Below are 15210 nucleotides of genomic sequence, written 5' to 3'. Positions count from 1 at the left end.
GGATTATTCAAAGTACCGAAAACCTCTTCTTGGGATCAAGCGCAGCAGCACCCCCAGGCCAGGGGCACTTCTGGAGTGGGAGAAGGTGATCAAATTACTCAGATATGAAGATCATCTAGGTTTTGTGTAAGAGGCCCTGGATATTTCAAGTGGCCATTTTGGAATTACAGTGTTTTTGGATAATTTTGCCCCAAAAGTTTATTAAAATTGTCGAGAAGCATCTCTGAAGTGAATTCATAGTAGTGAACAGTTCTACAAGCTACTTAAAAAGAAACATAGTTAGTCATTTTTAGCATTTTGGTTCAAACGGATGATATACCTGGTTTCAAGTATTTCAGCTGGTGGTATTTTTGCCTTTCCCCAACTCCTCCCCTCTTGTTAGTATTCTTCAGCCAAAACTGTAAGATATGTGTGATTTATGTACTGAGTAGTTTCAGAAGTTTCAAATTACTGTTTAAATATTATTGAAGTTTCATGGCAATTTATTTTTACCTTTATTAAAAGTTTTAGGAATTTTTGACCTCAACCCTATTCATGTCACAGTGGGGCAGCTTTTCTAAATGAAGACATTGAAAGAATACAGAGTTTTTTTCCTTCTATCTTTTATTTACATGGAAATTTAAGATGTTGCAGTTTCCCCGCAGCATGGTAGTATTGAGATAGCTATGTGTCACTGTATATGCTGATGGTTAGGAATGCTCTTCAGATGTGAAATTTTCTTTTTGTCTTTGCTTTTTGGCTCATAAATTGGATATTTCATCTGGAGTGGATAAGTACAACAGTGACAAGTTCATGGAATAATAAAGAAGACTTTATAATCTTAAATCTAAGGAACTTGGCTAATTCTGGAGCTAGCCATATGAAAACTTTAAAACAGAAGTATGGGTAGCTGACTTGAAGTAACTCTATGTCAAATAGTCATAACTTGAGTATCTTCGAAGAACTTGGATTTTATTTCAGAGGATGCAAAATAAAAAAGCAAACTGGAAAACACAAAGATAACAGAGAAAAATTCAACACCTTCCTGTGCAGTTCTGTTGGAATTTGGACTTGCCATGAGGTGTTGAAGCCTTGTTTCATTGAGTTGGAGAGACTGGACTTACATGGCGCAGCATGACTTTGCTCCAGCTTGGCTTAATTTTCCCACACCACTGTCATCAACAAAGTCATCATTGAATTTTGAGAAGCATTCTGAAAACTTTTCATGGACAGAAAATCATTATGATGTGAATCGTCGATGACACAACTCTTCAGATGGCTTTGATTCTGGTATTGGATGTCCTAATGGAGGTAACTTTGGAAGGAAAGAAAAAAATGGATGGCGTACACATGGAAGAAATGGTACTGAAAATGTAAATCATCGAGGGGGATACCATGGTGGAAGTTCCCGTTCTTGTAGCAGTATTTTCCATTCTGGAAAAAGCCCAGGACTACATGAAAACAACATACCTGACAATGAAATAGGGAGGAAAGAAGACAAAAGAGAACGCAAACCGTTTGAGGCTGAGGATTTTCCATCTTTAAATCCTGAATATAAGAGAGAACCAAATCAGAATAAGTCTTTAGCTGCGGGTGTATGGGGCCTACACGTCCAGACACACACATACCCAACCAAAAAAATCTCCTAAACTCCTCTCTTAGACTATCCTCCAAATCCTAAATCTAAAGCTCCAAGGATGCTGGTCATTAAGAAAGGCAATACAAAAGATTTACAGCTATCTGGATTCCCAGTAGTAGGAAATCTTCAATCACAGCCAGTTAAGAACGGGACTGGTCCAAGTGTTTATAAACGTTTAGTCCCTAAACCTGCTGCTCCACCTACAAAACCTACACAATGGAAAAGCCAAACTAAAGAAAATAAAGTTGGACTTCTTTCTCCCATGAGTCTACATATGGTATTGGCAATTTCAGTGCTTTCAAATCAACTGCCAAAAATTTTAGTCCATCTACAACTTCAGTGAAAGAGTGTAATCACTCAAATTCCTCTTCACCTGTTGACAAACTTAATCAGCAGCCTCATCTAACCAAACTAACACGAATGCGCACTGATAAGAAGAGTGAATTTTTGAAAGCATTGAAAAGGGACAGAGTAGAAGAGGAACATGAAGATGAAAGCCATGCTGGCTCAGAGAAGGATGGCAACTCATTTAATTTGCATAACAGCAATAGTATTCATCAAGAAAGGGATACAAACCAAAATTTTGATGAAAATGAAGTTCCTCAAGAGAATGGCAATGCCTCGGTTATTTCCCAACAGATCATTCGGTCTTCAACCTTCCCACAAACTGATGTTCTTTCAAGTTCACTTGAGGCAGAACACAGATTGTTAAAAGAGAATGGCTGGCAAGAAGATAGTGAAAATGATGAAACATGTGCTCCCTTAACTGAGGATGAAATGAGAGAATTCCAAGTTATTAGTGAACAGTTACAGAAGAATGGTCTGAGGAAAAATGATATTTTGAAAAATGGCCTGATTTGTGACTTCAAGTTTGGACCCCGGAAAAACAGCACTTTCTTTTTTTTTTTTTTCCTTTTCTCCAAGTCATTTATTTTTATTTATTTTTTTTTAAATTAATTTTATTGGGGTGACAATTGTTAGTAAATTTACATAGATTTCAGGTGTACAATTCTGTATTACATTGTCTATAAATCCCATTGTGTGATCACCACCCAGAGTCAGTTCTCCTTCCATCACCATATATTTGATCCCCTTTACCCTCATCACCCACCCCCCACCCCCTTACCCTCTGGTAACCACTAAATTATTGTCTGTGTCTATGAGTTTTTGTTTCTCATTTGTTTGTCTTGTTCTTTTTGGTTTATATACCACATATCAGTGAAATCATAGGGTTCTCTGCTTTTTCTGCCTGACTTATTTCACTTAGCATTATTCTCTCGAGATCCATCCATGTTGTCACAAATGCTCCTATATCATCTTTCCTTAACGCCGAATAGTATTCCATTGTGTATATGTACCACAACTTCTTTATCCATTCATCTATCGAAGGACATTTTGGTTGTTTCCATGTCTTGGCCACCGTAAACAAAGCTGCAATGAACATTGGCGTACACAAAAACAGCACTTTCAAACCCACTATTGAGAATGATGACACAGAAATAAGTAGCAGTAACATCAGATGACGACAATGTGTGAAGGATTTCCTAACAGCTTTAGAAATTTTAGTGTGATACATCTCTCATACAGTTTGGGGTGAATTGTAAAAATGAAGAAACTATAATTTATGTAGTAAAATACCCCATTAGAAGATGATTTTTTGGGGGGAATTCAATATGAAGAAAACCAAGAATGTTGTGTTGGGCTGTATTGAACATTATTTCTTTGTAAATGAATGTTGTAGAAATGAGGACTTTGGTTGATCCAACATTGACTTTCTTCATCACTACAGCATTTCTCTGACTAGCAATGTGTTGATGTAACAAATGAGATTTTCTCATTTAATAATAAAAAAATGTGTAATGTTTTGCAAAGCTTCTGTCTTAAAATGTCCAGGTCTTAAGAACAAAAGGCAGCTTACACTGTTTTGCTTGCAGAGTCCTATCTTTTTCTTACAATGGAAATCCTCAAGTCCACTTTGTGTGCCCCTTCACCCCCCCAAAAAAAGGACAATGTAGCATGTTGGCTAAAACTGGAACAAAGTGCACTAAAATATTAATTTTCTGAACTCAACTGTTGTACTTGTCACCTTTTAAAACATAAATTGCTCTTTAGCCATTTGTAATTTAGTAAAATACAGGAAAGACTTGCCACACTTTCTTCCAAATTTTAAGAGGTGATTTTCAAGAGCTTTATTTGGGTTTGTTATCAGACCAGGATTTTCAGAGTTGATGGAAAAGAGTTGTGGGAAAACATATTTTGATAAATTATTACACGTGCAGAAAAACTGATTACACTGACTGGATCTGTCCACAACATGGAAAATAAACTGGATTTTCAAAAAAAAAAAAAAAAAAGAAAGAAATAACAAGCAGCAGGTTATCAGGAAAAGGATGTTTCTGATTCAAGTAATTGCTTGGGTGCCAGAAATTGGGCTCTAGCTTCATCTCTCTACCATGAACTATTGAGATGCATTGTGTTCTAGCAGAAGAATCCTCTATTTTGGAGTCATGTAAATCTAGACTCAGATCTCAAGGCTGGAACTTTCTGGCTAAGGACAAGTTTTCCAAGTTTTTAAAATCTCTTTCAACTCCAGGTTTTGCTTGTAGGATTGTTACAAGAGGTAGATACAATGAAGAGAAATCTCTTACTAAGGTGTTTAGCACATAATAGAGCCCAATTTTAAATTGTAGGTGCATACAAATCATATTACAATGACTTAAGAAACAAACTAAAATTTTTCTTAAATAAAAGATTTTGCTCCTAAGATGTTCTTTATCAAGCTGATATACAGTGATATTGTGATGATGGGGCAAAGCAAGGAATTTCATCTCAGTATCAGTTTTGTCAGTTTGGATTAGCTATTAAAAAAAAAAAAAACTATAGCTTAGATTTATTGAGTACTTTCCATGTGTACAACTCTGTGCTAATAGTTTAAATATCACTCATTTAATCCAGGTAGTTGCCTTATGAGGAATGCATTCCCATTTTACGGGAGACAAAAATGTAACCAGGAAATTAAATAATTTGGTCTAAAATCATTAGGCTAGGGGTGTGTGTGTGTGTGTGTGTGTGTGTGTGTGTGTGTGTGATTCTGTTCCTAGGTATTACCTTTTATATCTTAGATGATCTCCAATTTTTTTTCAAAAATATTTTCCTGTATACTGTTACATTTTTTTCCATATCAACATTTAGGTTGGAAAAATATAATAAATACTTTTTTGAAAAATCAAGAACACCAAGCAATATAGTAAAGCCATATGAACTCTAATATTGTGATAGAAAGTGAATGAGTAAATGAACTGAAAATGAAGTGCAAGAATACTACTACATACGAGGAGAAAAGAAATGTCCAATTAATTGCACACTGAGAAACGTGGGAAAGGAGGTCTGAGACATTTCAAATATGACTCAGGGAAAGTTACGGTATGTGGCTTCAAGAAATAATAACACAAAAAATGGCATTACTTTATGCTCCTGGTGCAGCCTGTTCACAGGACTGAGAGGCGGCATATCTGACTTTGGGTGAGAAGACAGCTTAGTGCAAACATTGGCTGGCACAAGGCTTGTCACAGATCATGGGTTTTCTTCCTCTCTTTAAAACTTAGGCTGTAGTAACTGACAACCCACTACCATTAGGAAGAAACATTTTTGAGAAGAAAATGGGTTGGATATAATATTAGAGAATCTGCTTTTTTAATAACTCTAGTTTCACTTAAATCTCATAACCTATAAGCACAATCTAATTACCGATGGTACCGGAAGTATTCATTTCTTACAGGTAATATCTCTGAGATCTATGTTCAGTGACCTGGGGATCTTTAGTGTGAACTCCAGGTTCATCTTTGTTGCTACCAGCGGACATTTTCAGACTTATCTCCCATCTGTAGGTGGCAGTAAGTTATTACAGTTTTTGTTACTCTGCGCAGTAGAAGGAAGATTAAATCCATTTTAGAAAAACAGAATATAAAGAGAATATTATTCTACCTTTGGGCGAATATAAAGAACACTAACTTTCAGATTTTTTTTCAATAGAAGTTTGATTGCCTCCCCCCTTTTAATTTGAAATACTTATGTATTCTCACTGGCCTCTCCTCTAGCTAGATAAACTTATGTTCACATCAGGCTAAACAAACCTAGAACAAGAAAGTAAAGGGTTTTGTATAAATCACCAGCTCAAGAAACCCACTGTTTCTTAAGGTGATGTGTCTAAGCAAGATTAGCTCAGATCTTAAAACCTGCTGTTATAGTTATATTAAGCGATGGCATGTTGCTTTTAAGTATATGCATCAGAACATCAAATGGATTATTCTTCCAATTCCACAATAGAGAATATTTCTTTTTAAATCACTCACTGATTTCCAATCTCAGTGTTTAAAAGAAACAGAAAACAACCACACACACACAAAGGGAAAGGAACTGTTGAATTGCAGTTCTTTTCTGCATTGTCTTCTGCCCTGTGGTTGTTCATATGCAAAGCATGCATCCTTACAGATGGAACCTACCAGTCCCTGCCATTAAGGGAAACACAGCAGGACCCAGAGAGGATTTGTTGAAGCTGAAAACTGACTTTATAATTTAGCTCTGAGTCTTGAAGCAGCATAAGTCACGCTATAAATCAGAACACCAGATCAGCAAATGTAAGACAAATAGAGTGAAACATGAATTTCCCCCTTCATACTTCTCTTGTTAGTTCAATTAAAACAATAACCAGCTTTTTTATTGCTCGTGATTTAGCAGTTAGCCAAATAAAGTGACAATTTCAGGCTACAGTAGACCGCACCATAGAAAAAAAGAAAACAAACGATAAGGTGAGGCAATTCCTGTCATATTTTGCCAACAGAGACTGCTAGGTTTCTAAAATAAAAACTATCTTTCCATCGTGGTGATACTTTGCACTTTTGCTTAGCTTAGCTTCATGGCCCCTACCTACTGGAGTAACCAGCTTATATTTCTATTATCTGTGTTTCGGTTCTTCAAAAAAAAAAAAAATTAACAGGCCAGAGATTAAGTTGGCTTTTTTTTTTTTTTTAATGGCTGAAGATATATACTTAACATCACCTTGCCTGTGCCAGCATATCATGTTTTCACTATGTATAGCGGAGTATTCTTTGTACAAAATAGCTTTCTATCGATAAGCTTTATTCCTCCACTAGAGTCATGGAGTCAGGGATTCTGTTGTTTTCCAATCTTTGTTATAGCAGCTGGCAGAAGAAAAGACAGTGTTGTAGCAGCTGGCAGAAGAAAAGGGCAGAGGGTAAGTAGGCTGCCTGAGGTTTAAAATGCCTACGTGTTAAAAATGTAGGATTTTCTGCCACAGCTTTCCCAATCTAATAGCTAACATTTATGCACTGTTCAAAAAATCAAAATGCATTTTATTTTTGATGAGCATGAAAGGCGTAACCCTTTAACAACTACTCAGGTAACAAAGTGTCTTTCTTCTTTCATAAGAGTCAACTGGTAATGTAATGGATCTGCAGGGCAATGTATAACAACTTGTTATACATTGAGTAAGAATCTCTATTCATTCCAACTCTATCGCATAAATCATTTTCTTGTTGAGATGAAAGTGGTGGCTGTGTTATGGGACTGACTGACCTGACTTCAAATAAACATGAATAGCTTCATGGTTTAGCGTTTGTACCTGCCTTGATATTTGTAAGATCTGGGAGCATATATGGAATCTTCTCTCTGTAACCAGAAGCTAGAAAGAAGGAGTAAGTTAGAGACAGAAGACAGAGGATGTAACAGAAGATACACTGTGTACCATGTGAAAAGAATCCCGGGGATTTAGCACAACATTATTGAAAGAACATGTGACATAGGTTTCAGACAGACTTGGGCTAAAATCCCAGTTAAGTCACTTACTCTGTCAACTTGAACAAGCTGTTTAATCATTCAAACATCAGTTTCCTAATTTTGTAAAACAGGGCTTGTAATGCCTATTTTAAAAATGTACAGCAACAGAGGGAACAACCTAGACATCGCAGTAGATAAACACTGTGTTTACCTTCTCTCCAACCACATCAAAATTACAACTAATCTATGAAAAAACCGTTATTGAGAATCACCTAAAATCAAGGTGAACTGAAGCCTTTCCACAAAGGACTTGCAGAAGAAGCCACCTCCATATTGGTAGGAAGGTCAGAGATGTGGAATGGGCTGGTCCCACACCCACGTGGAACCATTAAAGATAGGGAGGGTTATTTTGGCTGTGGGGGATCCTCCCCATTCCCTAGAAGGGTGAGAGTTCCCAGCCCCACCCCAGTCCAGGGTGCCAGTGCTGGGGACAGAAGTCCCCATAATTTTTGGTTGTGAAAACCAGCAGAGATGGTGACTGAGTAAGACTGAGTACAGCTGCACTCACAGGTGCTTCTCTTAAAGGGACAGGGACCTACCCACCAACAGAATCACTCTCTCTGAGCTCCAGTGCTGGGCAGCAGCTGGAAAGGTGGCATGGTCAAATGGTGGGGAATTGATTTGTCTGGCTTGGGACAGGGGCTGAGGAGGCAGATTTCTCCTGGATGGGGGGAGCTGGAGGAGGCCATTGTTTCTTTCTTGAGCCCCACGCCTTCTTGGTGTGCGAACACAGGTGGCCATCATTTCAGAATCTCCACTGTTCGTTTGCCCTGCCCTGGCGATTTCAGACCTGGCCCCACCCAACTTTCAGGCACTCCCAGGCCACTTCCAGGGCTTTTTCACCGCCTGCCCTGGCTCAAGCTGCAGACTTCTCTAGACTCTCAAACGTTCGTGGAACCCAGACAAGCAGCATCTGGCTTGAGCGTGTCCTACCTCTGGCTAAGCAACCCTAAGCTGGCACTAGTAGCAGCTGGCCTAGGTTTGAGGCTTGGCCTCTCAAGGCATTTCCAAGCACAGCACAGGTGGCAGCCATCTGCAGATTTCTTTCTGGCTCCCGCTGGGTGGCCCTCGGTTGGGTATGGGCTGTGGCTGAAGTAGACGTACAGCGGATCCCCTCCAAGGTGGTCCTGGGGCTGGCAAACCCAGTAGCCAGCTTCAAAGTGAGCTGGAGCATCACCCAGTGGCCTCCAAGGAGGACACACTCATGGGGCGGATTGGGCAGGCACCTGAGTCCTGCTGAGGAAGATCCTGTTCTGTAGGATCAGCCCCTGCAGAGCAACTCTTCCATTGTAGTCAAAGCTAGTTCTCACAACCAGTGAGCCCAAGGGCCAGTCCCTCACTTTGATGTGCAATTATTAACCAAGGCTTAACTATAAAAGGAGGGTACACACAACACACATGAGGAACACACCTGGAGTGTGTGGCTCAGGTGACCAGAAAGACTGTGTCACTGAATCCTACAGCACACCTACTACATAAGGCCACTTCCTAATACATAGAAACAAACACAGGGAGGCAGCCAAAATGGGGAGACAAAGAAACATGTCCCAAATAAAAAAACAGAACAAAGTTCCAGAAAAAACTAAGTGAAATGGAGATAAGCAACCTATCAGATGCAGCGTTCCAAACACTGGTTATAAGAATGCTCAATAATCTCAGGGAGAACTTCAACAGAGAGATAGGAAGCATAAAATTGGAGAAGGAAACCATAAAAAAGAATGAGTCAGAAATAAAGGATACAATAATGGAAATGAACATATTCCAGGGAATCAACAGTAGATTAGATGAAGCAGAGGATCCAACCAGCAATGTAGAAGATAAGATAGCAGAAAACACCTAACCAGAACAGCAAAAAGAAAAACCAATCCAAAAAAACTGAGGAGAGTTTAAGGGGCCTCCAAGACAATATCAAGCATATCAACATTCTCATTATAGGGGTACCAGAAGGAGAAGAGAGAGAACAAGGAATTGAAAACTTATTTGAAGAAATAATGACAGAAAACTTCCCTAATTTGGTGAAGGAAATAGACATACAAGCCCAGAGAGTCCCAAACAAGAGAAATCCAAAGAGGCTCACACCAAGACAGATCATAATTAAAATGCCAAAAGTTAAATACAAAGAGAGAATTTTAAAAGCAGCAAGAGAAAAGCAGTTTAGTGACCTACAAGGGAGCCCCCATAAGATTGTCAGCTGATTTCTCCACAGAAACTTTGCAGGCAAGAAGGGCGTGGCAGGAAATATTCCAAGTGACAAAAAGCAATGACATCACAACCAAGATTGCTCTACCCAGCAAGGCTGTCATTTAGAATTGAAGGACAGATAAGGAGCTTCCCAGACAAGAAAAAGCTGAAGGAGCTCATCACCACCAAACCACTATCACAAAGAATCTTAGAGGTACTTCTTTAAGATGGGAGGGGGATTAAGGATGGGTGAAAGGGGAAGAGATTAAGAAGTACAAATTAGTTGTTATACAATAGTCATGGGAATGTAGGGTATAGCACAAGGAATGTAGTCCATACTATGTAATAACAGGTATGGTGCCAGATAGGTACTAGATCTATCAGGGTGATAGATGGGAATGGAGTTGAGGGAAGGGTGAAAAAGGTGAAGGCATTAAGAATACAAACGGATAGTTAATATAGTATGGAGAATATAATCAACACTGTTGTAAAGATCACGTAAGGTGCCAGATGGGCACTGGACTTACCAGGGGGATCACGTCATAGAGTGTGTACCTGCCTGACCACTGCACTGAAGTAGAAGAATATTGAATGCCAACTATAACTAAATATACAGTATACATAGTCACGGGATGTGGAGTACAACATAGGGACAGTAGTTGATGGTATTGTCACAGTTATATGAGGTCAGAGGGATAGTAGCTCGGTGGGGGAGTTATCACTTTATGAGGGGTTTAAATGTCTAACTATTATGTTGCTTTGTACACCTGAAACTAATTTTAAAAATGTATAGCAACTAATGAGATAAAGTGTTCAGCACCATTCACAAAACACAGTAGAGCACTGAGAAAGTAGTAGTTGTATTAAACAACTAAACAACAGCAACAGCAGTAAGAGTCATTTCAGGAGAATATTCCATAGAATGCAATAGGGATGTTGGTGGAGAGCAGAGGCTAAATTTGCCTGAGGTTTAAAAACACTTCCACCAGAGGTGTGACCCAGGGTGGGATGTTTAACCTCTTTGTGCCTTGGTTTTCCCATTTATACAATGGAGATGACCGTAGCAGGCACCCTACAGTATTGTTCCCAGGGTTGAGATAATGCATGTTAGGTAATTAGGACAGAGTAAGCAATGAATGATGCTAGATATTTTTATTATTACCTCCCCTCCCAGGAGATTATCTAGAAAGATTATAGAGGTAGTCCATATGGTGCTAAATGACAATATAATATTTTAAAAACACTGGTATAGCTACATACTAGGATTTCTCTGGAGGGGAGAGGGAGAGAGGCAGTGACCTAATGACATTGGCAATGTTACCCACCCATCATAGGTATTTACCTCGCTCTAAATACTTGCATCAAAAGCATGGATGTGAGTCTGACACAAATGAGTATTAAGCGAGGCTGGAGTTTTTGTTTTGTTGTTGTTTGTTTGTTTTTTGACTTTTGATCACCATGTTTCAGGTTCTTCATCTCACTACTTAAACAAATCTGTGAATATTTTGCAAGTGTGGGAAGTCTGTAATTAATCCCTCTGGGCAGTACAGAAGCTGCCTGTTCAAATCAAAAGGAACCTTTGCATTCTCCCCTTTTCAACATCCTGCACCTATGTAATAAAACATCCTTGCATTTGAATGGTATTTTGCAATTTAAAGCATTTCCACATGTGGTTTTATTTCACCCTCTTACAGCTCTGGAGAGTTGGCCCAGTCATCGCTGGTATCTTCATCTTATAAGCAAGAAACCGAGGATTTGGGAGGTGACGTACTTGCCCCAAATCACATAGCTTTTAAGCAGCAGAGTAAGTTAAAAAAAATTACTCAGCAGTATTTGATAAAGTTGACTTTGCAGCTAAGTTTTAAGTTATATAAGACTTACTGTCACAAGTGCCATAGGAATTACCACCGCATTATGACTATTTTTTTAAATTCTGCTTTCACTAATTATAATAAAAGGAGATCTTTCTAACACGGAGATGTATGTGCCTTCTATACTTATCTTTTATATTTATGTCTGCTATTTGGGCTATTTCAGCTTGACATTTCTCTGCCTTTCAAATAATACTCTGAAAAAGACAGCGATATCAGAAAAATATTATGGATGCAAAGATGAGAAGAAAGCTTTAGTTTAAAATAAAGACGTGGTAGCTTACACCATAATATTTTCAAGGGCAAATAAAATTCTTTACTTCTGTAGTCTTGCTTATGGCTCATTTGTCTATCTTTGAGAAACAACAAAAGAATCACATGGAGATTTGCAGATGCATCTACTAGGGGAAAAATGCAGGGGTATGAGTGGAAGCATTTTTATTTTCTTATTCTGAAAAGCGAAGTAAAAAAATAAAAGCACGTATGGAACTGAGATTGGAGCAGGAAAAGCAAGTGAAGGAAGGTGGATAACCTTTGATGTCAAGTTCATTTTTTATATCTATGTGGTCCAATTTCAGTTTGAATATTAGCTATGAGATCTTCAGTCCCCTGTTCTACAAGACTAGAACGGTGAAGGCAGCATATTTCAGAGGTTTCTCAAAACTATAATAAAAATCTCTCCTGCCAGATGACCCTTGATAAACTTCAATCTTCCTTTCAGTAAAAAAAAACTCCCCAAGATGAGCTCAGAAAGGATGATGTTCACCACCATTAAGTCTCCAGTCAGCCATGTTAGGCAGTTGAGAAATTTCATTGAATTTTTTCATGACTTGGCAGTTTTAGCTGTTTTAGTCAGTAATGCAAATCGAACAGGAGAAGAACTTGGTAGGAGTATGTGATAAATGGGTCTATGTCACATTAAATATGCTTTTGGTTGTAGATAAGTAATATGTAATATTTACCTAATGGTGCAATATATCAAAATTGAGCTTTTGTGAAGGTGTACATCATGAAGTTCATATATTCCTCTTCTATTTATGTTGTGCTTATGATTATGGTTTCATAGCGATATATTTCTCAGCAGAACATCAATACGTACAGTTCTTGATACCAGCACTTATACATTATATTGTGGTATCCTCCTTATATTTTATTATTTTACTCTATCATTGTGGATGTTAAAAATCTATTTCTGGGCATATGCAGGGTAGCTGAGAAAAATCTTTTAATATCATGGTCAGATGAAGTAAAACTCTAGAGAATGCTAGGATGAGGCAAATCACACTGACAGACAAATCACCCTCAAACTGGAACAGGCAGAGGAGATTACTTGGTTGTTTTTGGATGTTATTCTACTGTGTTAGCCTTGACTTTCTATTGTCTGGTCTATTTTACAACTTTGTAGGGACAGAGGTTAATTTGTAGACTTTTGTCAAATAGAGATGAGAATAATTTCTTTCCATCCCTAAATATTACAGTTTATCTCCCTGTTGGACATTACCAGTTTTATATCTAATCCAATCTTATCTTAATATCGATTCTCAAATAGTCTTTAAATTAGTTTTGATGTCTTACTGATTCCCTCATTAATTGCCAAGTTAAATAAAACCTTGACATGCATTCATATTATATTTGCACGAGAGTCATAAGTTCACTGGTATAAATTATACTTTATCAGACTTGCTTGTCCACTTTGCTTTTTTATATACAAAGGTAGATTAAAATAAAGGTAGATTAAAATAATAGTTTATATACAAATAAATAATAGTTTATATACAAAAAAATAGTTTATATACAAATAAATAATAGTTTATATACAAAAAAATATATAATACAAATAAAGGTAGATTGAAATAATGTTTATATATACAATATAATATATACAAATAAATAATAGTTCATATACAAATAAATAAAAATAGTTTATATACAAATAAATAATAGTTTATATACAAAAAATAATACAAATAAAGGTAGATTAAAATAATGTTTATATACAAAGGTAGATTAAAATAATATATACAAAGGTATATACAATTATTTTTATATACAAAAGGTAGATTAAAATAAAGGCCAAATGAGGAAACAGTCACAATGAAGAAAGAGAAAGGCCATGTCAACTGTCTTGCCTCAGGATTGAGGAGAGAGGCATCACTCTCCAACAGCCAATGTGCTCCATCATCCCACAGATTTTCTGTCCTGGGGATCATGCCTGGCCAGCCTTATGGGTGTGAGGCCATTATAGTTGCACAGGGAATCATGCTCAAAGGGCCTCCACTAGACATTTAATCCTCTGATGCTGCTATCTTGAAATCATTCATATATTAACTTTGATTTTGGCTTTTGTAAATAAAGTAAGGTGAGATAATGGGGCACGTGCCAGGGCCTTAGAGTCCTGAAATTCTGCACCTTGTGTACGTCTCCAGAAGTTCTCAATCACCTGCTTTTCTATCTTCCCTCCCCTCTCCCGCCATCCCCAGTTACAACTGCAATCTCCACCCATGGCAGACACCTCGGTATGGGCACAGGGAAAGTCAGGTTGGGAACATAACACAGCCCTTGTGCTAAACACAGGGCAGGGTCCCAGGTGCCTGTGCAAGTTTGCACCCACTCTATGAGTATCTTCGTGCCTGAGGAAGTGTGGCATTAAATAGCAAATAAAGAACCCGATCACATTAAGAGAGAGAGAGTCTACCGAATTTTATCATAATGATATGTGCTCAGAGAACAAAATAAATTCTTATAATACCCCAGGAGATTATTTAAGGATCCCATAATAAATACAGAGAATGTACAGAATCATAAATATTATTAAATATGCACTCTCTATCAGTTAATATAGAAACCCAGTAGAATATTCTTTTTACCCAGAACTTACACACTAGAAATGAAATAAAAACAACCCTCATGCTCACATTTAAACCCAAACTCATAAAACCCAGGTTAGAAATACCTTAAATTTGTTTCTCTAAGGTTTTCAATGTTGTTTCCATCCTAAGCATTTTATGAAGTTGTGCTTTGACAAGGAAACATTCATCTTCAGGTCAGTTCAATAAGCATATAGAGACAGCACCTACTATATACTCGCCATTTTGCAAGGCATAAGAGTAGTACAATAAATAAGTCATAAACCCTATTCTCAAGAAGTTTCAACCCTCTACTCAAGAAAATAGTTCTCAGTATATTTAAATCAGGATGCATTTAGATTTCCATTACCACTTAAATTAGGTGATAGACTTCTAGACTACAAACAACAGCTTTGGAAGGGCCTGTAGATTCTTAGATATTTAGAATTGGAAAGGTCTCATTCATTTGAATGAGAAAAGACACTCGGGAAGCATGTGATATGTGCCCACTTCATAGAGAGGCGCAGACACGAGACTAAAGTCTGACTGTTTACCATTGCCCTGGCTCATGGAGAAATCCCCGGTGGTTTTGAATCCTACCTCAAGTGTCCTTTCACGTCAGCATCCCTGTGGAAGGTGTACAGTGGTTCACCCTCTGTTCAAGGGAAATTCCAAGCACCCAGGACTCCCAAAAGTGACAATGGATGGTCCACATTCAAAGTCATCTAGGCACTGAGTCCCCTTTAATGTGTCCTGGTCAAAAGTTGTTCTTTCCACTTCAATTAATCCCTGTTCTATTGACTCTTCTTTTTCACCATCCGTTCCCAGCCGCACCCTC

At 37.9% G+C, this 15210-nt stretch overlaps 1 pseudogene across 1 annotated transcript; it reads left to right on the top strand.

The window, feature by feature from the left end:
• Positions 1 to 1103: 1103 nt before the first annotated feature.
• Positions 1104 to 3154, top strand: LOC308494383 (vasculin-like; annotated as a pseudogene). The gene is made up of 3 exons: positions 1104 to 1581; positions 1642 to 2507; positions 3050 to 3154. The product of its transcript is annotated as a vasculin-like (transcript).
• The last annotated feature ends 12056 nt before the right edge of the window (positions 3155 to 15210 follow it).

This window comes from Rhinolophus hipposideros (genome assembly GCF_964194185.1).
Source record: "Rhinolophus hipposideros genome assembly, chromosome: 3".
Classification (NCBI taxonomy): domain Eukaryota; kingdom Metazoa; phylum Chordata; class Mammalia; order Chiroptera; family Rhinolophidae; genus Rhinolophus; species Rhinolophus hipposideros.
Note: the sequence above shows the minus strand (reverse complement) of the source record. Positions and strands in the feature narration are given on the sequence as shown.